Source organism: Oncorhynchus mykiss, chromosome 32, assembly GCF_013265735.2.
Source record: "Oncorhynchus mykiss isolate Arlee chromosome 32, USDA_OmykA_1.1, whole genome shotgun sequence".
Lineage (NCBI taxonomy): Eukaryota > Metazoa > Chordata > Actinopteri > Salmoniformes > Salmonidae > Oncorhynchus > Oncorhynchus mykiss.
In genome coordinates, this window is record NC_050572.1 from 22,852,534 (window position 1) to 22,863,035 (window position 10,502).

The window sequence follows — 10,502 nt, forward strand, 5'->3', positions numbered from 1 at the left end:
AGGTTTGTAGGCCTCTTTGCTCACACACACTTTTTCAGTTCTGCCCACAAATTGTCTATAGGTTTGAGGCCAGGGCTTTGTGATGGCCACTCCAATACCTTGACTTTGTTGTCCTTTAGCCATTTTGCCACAAATTTGGAAGTATGCTTCATGACTGATGTCTTGAGATGTTGCTTCAAAATATCTACATAATTTTCCTCCCTCATGATGCCATCTATTTTGTGAAGCGCACCAGTCCCTAGTGCAGTAAAGCACCCCCATAACATGATGCTGCCCCCCCCCCCCCCCCCCCCCCGTGCTTCACGGTTGGGATGGTGTTCTTCAGCTTGCAAGAATCCCCCTTTTTCCTCCAAACATAACAATAGTCATTATGGCCAAACAGTTCTAATTCAATTTCATCAGACCAGAGGACATTTCCCCAAAAAGTATGATCGTTGTCCCCATGTGCAGTTGCAAACTGTAGTCTGGCTTTTTTATGGCGGTTTTGGAGCAGTGGCTCCTTGCTGAGCAGCCATTCAGGTTATGTTATGCAGCCAAGCCATGTTACGTTATGTCGATATAGGACTTGTTTTACTGTGGATATAGATACTTTGTACCTGTTTCCTCCAACATCTTCACAAGGTCCTTTGCTGTTGTTCTGGGATTGATTTGCACTTTTTGCACCAAAGTACGTTCATCTCTAGGAGACAGAACACGTCTCCTTCTGAGCGGTATGATGCATACTTGCATAATATTGTTTGTACAGATGAACATGGTACCTTTACCTCTATTACCGCTCTCTCTCTCCCTATATACCTCTATTAATCTACCTCTCTCTCTCTCCCTATATACCTATATTAATCTACCTCTCTCTCTCTCCCTCTATACCTCTATTAATCTACCTCTCTCCCTCTCTCCCTCTATTAATGTACCTCTCTCTCTATATACCTCTATTAATCTACCTCTCTCCCTCTATACCTCTATTAATCTCCCTCTATACCTCTATTAATATCCCTCTATCTCTCTCCCTCTATACCTCTATTAATCTACCTCTCTCCCTCTATACCTCTATTAATCTCCCTCTATACCTCTATTAATATCCCTCTATCTCTCTCCCTCTATACCTCTATTAATCTACCTCTCTCCCTCTATACCTCTATTAATATCCCTCTATCTCTCTCCCTCTATACCTCTATTAATCTACCTCTCTCCCTCTATACCTCTATTAATCTCCCTCTATACCTCTATTAATCTCCCTCTATCTCTCTCCCTCTATACCTCTATTAATCTACCTCTCTCTCCCTCTATACCTCTATTAATCTACCTCTCTCCCTCTCTCCCTCTATTAATCTACCTCTCTCCCTCTCTCCCTCTATTAATGTACCTCTCTCTCTATATACCTCTATTAATCTACCTCTCTCCCTCTATACCTCTATTAATCTCCCTCTATACCTCTATTAATCTACCTCTCTCTCCCTCTATACCTCTATTAATCTACCTCTCTCCCTCTCTCCCTCTATTAATCTACCTCTCTCCCTCTCTCCCTCTATTAATGTACCTCTCTCTCTATATACCTCTATTAATCTACCTCTCTCCCTCTCTCCCTCTATTAATCTCCCTCTATACCTCTATTAATATCCCTCTATCTCTCTCCCTCTCTCCCTCTATTAATCTACCTCTCTCCCTCTCTCCCTCTATTAATGTACCTCTCTCTCTATATACCTCTATTAATCTACCTCTCTCCCTCTCTCCCTCTATTAATCTACCTCTCTCCCTCTCTCCCTCTATTAATCTCCCTCTATACCTCTATTAATATCCCTCTATCTCTCTCCCTCTATACCTCTATTAATCTACCTCTCTCCCTCTCTCCCTCTATTAATGTACCTCTCTCTCTATATACCTCTATTAATCTACCTCTCTCCCTCTATACCTCTATTAATCTCCCTCTATACCTCTATTAATATCCCTCTATCTCTCTCCCTCTATACCTCTATTAATCTACCTCTCTCCCTCTCTCCCTCTATTAATGTACCTCTCTCTCTATATACCTCTATTAATCTACCTCTCTCCCTCTCTCCCTCTATTAATCTACCTCTCTCCCTCTCTCCCTCTATTAATGTACCTCTCTCTCTATATACCTCTATTAATCTACCTCTCTCCCTCTATACCTCTATTAATCTCCCTCTATACCTCTATTAATATCCCTCTATCTCTCTCCCTCTATACCTCTATTAATCTACCTCTCTCCCTCTCTCCCTCTATTAATCTCCCTCTATACCTCTATTAATATCCCTCTATCTCTCTCCCTCTATACCTCTATTAATCTACCTCTCTCTCTATACCTCTATTAATCTACCTCTCTCCCTCTCTCCCTCTATTAATCTCCCTCTATACCTCTATTAATATCCCTCTATCTCTCTCCCTCTATACCTCTATTAATCTACCTCTCTCTCTCTATACCTCTATTAATGTACCTCTCTCCCTCTCTCCCTCTATTAATGTACCTCTCTCCCTCTATACCTCTATTAATCTACCTCTCTCTCTCTATACCTCTATTAATGTACCTCTCTCCCTCTCTCCCTCTATTAATGTACCTCTCTCTCTATATACCTCTATTAATCTATCTCTCTCCCTCTATACCTCTATTAATCTACCTCTCTCCCTCTATACCTCTATTAATCTCCCTCTATCTCTCTCCCTCTCTCCCTCTATTAATGTACCTCTCTCTCTATATACCTCTATTAATGTACCTCTCTCTCTATATACCTCTATTAATGTACCTCTCTCTCTATATACCTCTATTAATGTACCTCTCTCTCTATATACCTCTATTAATGTACCTCTCTCTCTATATACCTCTATTAATCTACCTCTCTCCCTCTATACCTCTATTAATCTCCCTCTATACCTCTATTAATCTCCCTCTCTCTCTATATACCTCTATTAATCTCCCTCTATACCTCTATTAATCTCCCTCTCTCTCTATATACCTCTATTAATATCCCTCTCTCTCTATATACCTCTATTAATCTACCTCTCTCCCTCTATACCTCTATTAATCTCCCTCTATACCTCTATTAATCTCCCTCTCTCTCTATATACCTCTATTAATCTACCTCTCTCTCTATATACCTCTATTAATCTACCTCTCTCTCCCTCTATACCTCTATTAATGTACCTCTCTCTCTATATACCTCTATTAATCTCCCTCTCTCTCTATATACCTCTATTAATCTACCTCTCTCTCTATATACCTCTATTAATCTACCTCTCTCTCCCTCTATACCTCTATTAATGTACCTCTCTCTCTATATACCTCTATTAATCTACCTCTCTCTCTATATACCTCTATTAATCTACCTCTCTCTCTATATACCTCTATTAATCTACCTCTCTCCCTCTATACCTCTATTAATCTCCCTCTATACCTCTATTAATATCCCTCTATCTCTCTCCCTCTATACCTCTATTAATCTACCTCTCTCCCTCTATACCTCTATTAATCTCCCTCTATACCTCTATTAATCTCCCTCTCTCTCTATATACCTCTATTAATCTACCTCTCTCTCTATATACCTCTATTAATCTACCTCTCTCTCCCTCTATACCTCTATTAATGTACCTCTCTCTCTATATACCTCTATTAATCTACCTCTCTCTCCCTCTATACCTCTATTAATCTATCTCTCTCCCTCTATACCTCTATTAATCTACCTCTCTCTCTATATACCTCTATTAATCTACCTCTCTCTCCCTCTATACCTCTATTAATCTATCTCTCTCCCTCTATACCTCTATTAATCTACCTCTCTCCCTCTCTCCCTCTATTAATCTACCTCTCTCCCTCTCTCCCTCTATTAATGTACCTCTCTCTCTATATACCTCTATTAATCTACCTCTCTCCCTCTCTCCCTCTATTAATGTACCTCTCTCTCTATATACCTCTATTAATGTACCTCTCTCTCTATATACCTCTATTAATCTACCTCTCTCCCTCTATACCTCTATTAATCTACCTCTCTCCCTCTATACCTCTATTAATATCCCTCTATCTCTCTCCCTCTATACCTCTATTAATCTACCTCTCTCCCTCTATACCTCTATTAATCTCCCTCTATACCTCTATTAATCTACCTCTCTCCCTCTCTCCCTCTATTAATCTACCTCTCTCCCTCTCTCCCTCTATTAATGTACCTCTCTCTCTATATACCTCTATTAATCTACCTCTCTCCCTCTATACCTCTATTAATCTCCCTCTATACCTCTATTAATATCCCTCTATCTCTCTCCCTCTATACCTCTATTAATCTACCTCTCTCCCTCTCTCCCTCTATTAATGTACCTCTATACCTCTATTAATATCCCTCTATCTCTCTCCCTCTATACCTCTATTAATGTACCTCTATACCTCTATTAATATCCCTCTATCTCTCTCCCTCTATACCTCTATTAATCTACCTCTCTCTCCCTCTATACCTCTATTAATCTACCTCTCTCCCTCTATACCTCTATTAATCTACCTCTCTCCCTCTATACCTCTATTAATCTACCTCTCTCTCCCTCTATACCTCTATCAATCTACCTCTCTCTCTCTCCCGCTATACCTCTATTAATCTACCTCTCTCTCTCTCTTTCTCTCTCCCTCTATACCTCTATTAATCTACCTCTCTCTCTGCCTATACCTCTATTAATCTACCTCTCTCTCTCTCCCTCTATGAATCTACCTATCTATCTCCCTCTATACCTCTATCAATCTCTCTCTCTCCCTCTATACATCTATTCATCTACCTCTCTCTCCCTCTATCCCTCCTCCCTATATCTACCTCCTTTATTTCTCCCAATATATACCTCTGTATTTCTCTATATCTACCTCCTTTATTTCGCTCTATATATACCTCTCTATTTATCTCCCTCTCTCGCTCTATACCTCTCTATTTATCTACCTCTCTGTATACCTCTCAATTTATCTACCTCTCTGTATACCTCTCAATTTTTCTACCTCTCTGTATACCTCTATTTATCTACCTCTCTGTATACCTCTCTATTTATCTACCTCTCTGTATACCTCTATTTATCTACCTCTCTGTATACCTCTCTATTTATCTACCTCTCTGTATACCTCTCTATTTATCTACCTCTCTGTATACCTCTATTTATCTACCTCTCTGTATGCCTCTATTTATCTACCTCTCTGTGTACCTCTATTTATCTACCTCTCTGTATACCTCTATTTATCTACCTCTCTGTATACCTCTCTATTTATCTACCTCTCTGTATACCTCTATTTATCTACCTCTCTGTATACCTCTCTATTTATCTACCTCTCTGTATACCTCTCTATTTATCTACCTCTCTGTATACCTCTATTTATCTACCTCTCTGTATACCTCTCTATTTATCTACCTCTCTGTATACCTCTATTTATCTACCTCTCTGTATACCTCTCTATTTATCTACCTCTCTGTATACCTCTATTTATCTACCTCTCTGTATACCTCTCTATTTATCTACCTCTCTGTATACCTCTATTTATCTACCTCTCTGTATGCCTCTATTTATCTACCTCTCTGTATACCTCTATTTATCTACCTCTCTGTATACCTCTATTTATCTACCTCTCTGTATACCTCTATTTATCTACCTCTCTGTATACCTCTCTATTTATCTACCTCTCCGTATACCTCTATTTATCTACCTCTATGTATACCTCTCTATTTATCTTCCTCTCTGTATACCTCTCTATTTATCTACCTCTCTGTATACATCTATTTATCTCTCTCTTATACCTCTCTCTCTCCCTTTTTCTATCTATCAACCTCTCCATCTACCTTTTTCTCCATCTAACTAATTCTCATTGTATCTCTGTCTCTCTACATTGTATCTCTGTCTCTCTACATTGTATCTCTGTCTCTCTACATTGTATCTCTGTCTCTCTACATTGTATCTCTGTCTCTCTACATTGTATCTCTGTCTCTCTACATTGTATCTCTGTCTCTCTACATTGTATCTCTGTCTCTCTACATTGTATCTATGTCTCTCTACATTGTATCTCTGTCTATCTACATTGTATCTCTGTCTCTCTACATTGTATCTCTGTCTCTCTACATTGTATCTCTGTCTCTCTACATTGTATCTCCATCTCTCGCTTTCTCATGTTTTGTCACATTTGGTCTCCTACTCCTTCTGTTTCCTCACCTTCCTGCTTTCCGTCTCTCTTTTTCCTCTCTTCACATCTCTCTTGTACTTTTTCTGTCGTCATCTCTCTCTCTCTACACTTTTCATTGGATGGAATCTGATATAAGGCCTCTTTCACCAATCTTTTTATCGACCCTCTCTCTCTGTCACACACACACACTTTTACTGCCTTGTTGACCACTGAGAGAGACCACTCAACACAGTCCCTTCTGACCCACTCCAGCCAAACTACAAGACCAGGAGATGGAGGGAAGAGGAGAGAGAGATGGGAGAGAGGGGAGAGGAAATGGGGAGGGGGTAGAGGGTAGAGGGTAAAGGAGAGAGAGGGAGGCGGGAGGGAGGGAAGCAAATGCAAATAAAAGAGGGGAGGAAATAGAGAGCAGAAAAGAGTGGAAGAAGGGTGAACAGGGCAGTGGGTGAAGGAGAGAGCGATAGGAAGAAGGGAGCAAAGAGGAGAAAGTAAAAGAGGGAGGTATTGGGGAGAGACAGAAGATTGAGGAAGAGAAGAGAGAGGGACAGGAGAGAGATAAAAGGACACTGGTTTCCCCAACATCAATCCCACTGCACCTAAAGTGATGATGTTCCAACAGAGCCCCATCATTGTTCTAGAACCCCTATGTCCCGGGGGAGAACCCTTCTGTGTTTCAGTGCTTGATTGACATTCCATTTGTCCCATGAAAGGGGACTGTCTATCCCTCATTTGGGTTTAACACTACAAATATAAATATCTCTATATTTGTCTATTATTCTGCTCTGGCTTTGGATGCTATTCACACAAACATACATCACTTCAAGAGGATGACAATGTGTTTTACATCTGACAACGAACAAGATGTTGTTATTTCTTCCTGTGAGACTCAGTTTCAAGAAGACAGTTTTTTCTAATGAAATTAACAAAATTTGTTATTCCAAATAAAACAATACAGAAGACACATTTTTTTCATATCTGTGTTTACATATATTATGTTTACATATCTTGCATTACTCATCTCATATGTATACAGTGGAGCAAAAAAGTATTTAGTCAGCCACCAATTGTGCAAGTTCTCCCACTTAAAAAGATGAGAGAGGCCTGTAATTCATCATAGGTACACTTCAACAATGACAGACAAAATGAGAAAAAAAATCCAGAAAATCACATTGTAGGATTTTTAATTAATTTATTTGCAAATTCTGGTGAAAATAAGTATTTGGTCACCTACAAACAAGCAAGATGATGTTGAGACTGGTGTTTTGCGGGTACTATTTCATGAAGCTGCCAGTTGAGGACTTGTGAGGCGTCTGTTTCTCAAACTAGACACTCTAATGTACTTGTCCTCTTGCTCAGATGTGCACCGGGGCCTCCCACTGCTCTTTTTATTTTAGTAGAAACAGTTTGCGTTGTTCTTTGAAGGGAGTCGTACACAGCGTTGTACGAGATCTTCCGTTTATTGACAAATTATCGCATGGAATAGCCTTCATTTCTCAGAACAAGAATAGACTGACGAGTTTCAGAAGAAAGTTAGTTGTTTCTGGACATTTTGAGCCTGTAATCGAACCCACAGATGCTGATGCTCCAGATACTCATCTAGTCTAAAAGCCAGTTTTATTGCTTCTTTAATTAGCACAACAGTTTTCAGCTGTGCTAACATAATTGCAAAAGGGTTTTCTAATGATCAATTAGCCTTTTAAAATGATGAACTTGGATTAGCTAACACAATGTGCCATTGGAACACAGGAGTGATGGTTGCTGATAATGGGCCTTTGTACGCCTATGTAGATATTCCATAAAAACTCAGCCGTTTCCAGCTACAATAGTCATTTACAACATGAACAATGTCTACACTGTATTTCTGATCAATTTGATGTTATTTAAATGGACAAAAAATATGCTTTTCTTTCAAAAACAAGGACATTTCTAAGTGACCCCAAACATTTGAATGGTAGTGTAGATGGTATACATGTATATTACTACTACAGGTTACTGAGAATACACCCTATCTATTAGACTGTGATTACTGTAATTCATTCATAATCTACTCAACAGGAAACACTTCCCTTTTTCTCCTCTCTGCATACTGAACTATAATACAGTGGGAAGGGTGTGGAGTTCATGTGAGAAAGGGAAAGGCATCACAGCAGGTTCCCACACACACACACACACACACACGCACACACGCACACGCACGCACACACACAGACACACACACACACACAGACACACACAGACACACACACACACACACACACACACACATACACACACACACACAGAGAGACACACACACATACACTCACACACACACACACGGTAATGTGAGAGAAGAAAGCATTATGGTAGATAAATGCAGAAAGGGGGAAAACTCTAATCACAACTTCCTTCAATCACTATACACATTTGAATATTTCCTACCTGAAAGTACGAATACTATACAATTTTAATCATTCTTTAACATGTAGATGATTTTTTCGTCTCTCAGGTTTTTTTTGTTTTTTTTCATAAAAGACTGGGAGAAGAGGTATAACTGGTAATGTCTTAGGCAGAGGGGAGAAAAACATGGTTTAAATGTCTCTGATGAAGAATCACTTATAGAACAATGAGAGATGGCTGGAGATTGCTGAGAGAGAGAGAGAGAGAGAGAGAGAGAGAGAGAGAGAGAGAGAGAAGTGCTTTATGAAGGTAGAACGATGGAGGATGTACAGTTCACCTCTCTAAGTATTGGATCTGCTCTCATCGTCTTCTTATATGATGGAACAAAATGATACAATGCAATACAGTAGAATACAATACAACACAGTACAGTACAATACAATACAATGGAACGGAACAAAATATTGAATAGATTAGATCAGAAAAATATATAATATAATTGAATATTGGTTATGTATTTTGTCCATATCTACTAAATGGATTATCAAATTCCTCTACTTCATTTCTACTTCTTACCTGAGAGAGGAGGAGGAAGGGAAAGGAGGAAGAAAAATAAATAGCTGATCCACTGTCCTTCATCACCACAGTACAAGGTCTTCTGACACAGCTACTCTCTTCCCTCTCTTTCGCTCTCTGTCTCTCTGTCTTTATTCTCTCTCTTTTATTCTCTCTGTCTTTGTCTTTTATTCTCTCTGTCTTTTATTCTCTCTGTCTTTGTCTTTCATTCTCTCTGTCTCTGTCTTTTATTCTCTCTGTCTCTGTCTTTCATTCTCTCTGTCTTTGTCTTTCATTCTCTCTGTCTCTGTCTTTTATTCTCTCTGTCTTTCATTCTCTCTGTCTCTGTCTTTTATTCTCTCTGTCTCTGTCTTTTATTCTCTCTGTCTCTGTCTTTTATTCCCTCTGTCTTTTATTCTCTCTGTCTCTGTCTTTTATTCTCTCTGTCTTTTATTCTCTCTGTCTTTTATTCTCTCTGTCTTTGTCTTTTATTCTCTCTGTCTCTGTCTTTTATTCTCTCTGTCTCTGTCTTTTATTCTCTCTGTCTTTTATTCTCTCTGTCTCTGTCTTTTATTCTCTCTGTCTTTTATTCTCTCTGTCTTTTATTCTCTCTATATTTTATTCTCTCTGTCTTTTATTCTCTCTGTCTTTTAATTATCTCTGTCTTTTATTCTCTCTGTCTTTTATTCTCTCTGTCTCTGTCTTTTATTCTCTCTGTCTCTGTCTTTTATTCTCTCTGTCTCTGTCTTTTATTCTCTCTGTCTTTTATTCCCTCTGTCTTTTATTCTCTCTGTCTCTGTCTTTAATTCTCTCTGTCTTTTATTCTCTCTGTCTTTGTCTTTTATTCTCTCTGTCTCTGTCTTTTATTCTCTCTGTCTCTGTCTTTTATTCTCTCTGTCTTTTATTCTCTCTGTCTCTGTCTTTTATTATCTCTGTCTTTTATTCTCTCTGTCTTTTATTCTCTCTGTCTCTGTCTTTTATTCTCTCTGTCTTTTATTCTCTCTATCTTTTATTCTCTCTGTCTTTTATTCTCTCTGTCTTTTAATTCTCTCTGTCTTTTATTCTCTCTGTCTTTTATTCTCTCTGTCTCTGTCTTTTATTCTCTCTGTCTCTGTCTTTTATTCTCTCTGTCTCTGTCTTTTATTCTCTCTGTCTTTTATTCCCTCTGTCTTTTATTCTCTCTGTCTCTGTCTTTTATTCTCTCTGTCTTTTATTCTCTCTGTCTTTTATTCTCTCTGTCTTTTATTCTCTCTGTCTTTTATTCTCTCTGTCTTTGTATTTTATTCTCTCTGTCTTTTATTCTCTCTGTCTCTGTCTTTTATTCTCTCTGTCTCTGTCTTTTATTCTCTCTGTCTTTTATTCTCTCTGTCTTTTATTCTCTCTGTCTTTGTATTTTATTCTCTCTGTCTTTTATTCTCTCTGT